Genomic DNA, 1,304 nt, shown 5'->3' with positions numbered 1-1,304 from the left:
CTTCTTTTTTTTTTTTTTTATTCCTCTAGTCAAGTTCTGATTATCAAGCCATCAAGGCTAGGTCAAATGGGTACTATTTGCAACTTTGGGTGTTTATGTACATCTCCTCTCACTTTGTATCAGCTGGATACTTCATTTGCAGCTCTAGCCCTCTGTGGCTATGTCCTTGTACATGGGCTCAGGTGTCCCCAGGTCTCACCACACTTTGGACCAAGCAGCCCTTCTTCTTCTCTCTCTCATCTCCAGGTCAATGGGAGTCTATGAAACATGGTTGAACTCAGCTGCTTTTCCCCCTCTTCCACTCACCAGTAGACCAACATGGGCACCAGCAAGCTTACTTGCCTACTCATGTGTTCCCTTTGAGTTTCAGTCTTAGAGTAGGGTTTGCCCTTAAGGAATTTGATTGCTTGCCTTGGTGGCTTCCCAGCAAACCACTTACTTATTCTTTTAATAGCAAGTCACACTGCCACTTTTGTTTTGGGCTTTTCCTGCTGATCTTTCTTTGAAGATGTATCTTTTGATACTCTAGCTGTTCCAGGATGGTCTGGTTGTCCTTGCTAGTGAGAATGTCCCACTTCAGAAGGTTCTGATTAGGGCTCAGGATTCTACCTATGGTCCTATATACTTCAAATGCTCTGCAGGAGGCCTATGTCACTGGGAAAGTTCTAGAACCCATTTCAGGTATTCCAATCAGTTATAGGCTGAAGATGGGCTTACATGCTTCCTAGAATCATGTTTCCTGACATTCCTTTCTATCCAACTCAAGTTCCCGTTTGCACTAGTAGGAAAGGGAAACCAATATATATAAGACATCAAGCATCTTAGTATTATTTCCCCCTTTTCAAACTATGCCTTGATCCCTCTATTACAGAGCCCTGTTGTTCCAAGGTTGAACAGGCATCACTATTTACTTCTGTCCCATTTAGCTTATGTAAACTTTCTCAGTGTTCCCCTATCTACCTTGTTCTTCCACCCCACCTCCTCCTTCTTGTGGCCTGCCCTTCCCAACTCCCAAACTATGATGTGTCTGCCCCCTACTGTGTGCTCTACCACCTCCCTCCCCTCCCCTAAACACCCCCACTCTGATCCCACTGGTAACCAGCAAAGATATTTTTTCATTTTAGTAGAAAAATTGATGCCTTTGAATTATGGTGTTGGAGGAGAATATTGAAAGTGCCATGGACTGCCAAAAGAACAAATAGATCTGTATTGGAAAAAGTGCAACCAGAGTGCTCCTTGGAGGCCAGGATAGCCAAACTTCGTCTCTCATACTGCAGACATATTATCAGGAGGGACCAGTCACT

This window comes from Chrysochloris asiatica, unplaced genomic scaffold (assembly GCF_000296735.1).
Source record: "Chrysochloris asiatica unplaced genomic scaffold, ChrAsi1.0 scaffold00016, whole genome shotgun sequence".
Taxonomy (NCBI): Eukaryota; Metazoa; Chordata; class Mammalia; order Afrosoricida; family Chrysochloridae; genus Chrysochloris; species Chrysochloris asiatica.
The sequence above is the reverse complement of the archived record's forward strand: the minus strand, read 5'-3'. Positions refer to the sequence as shown.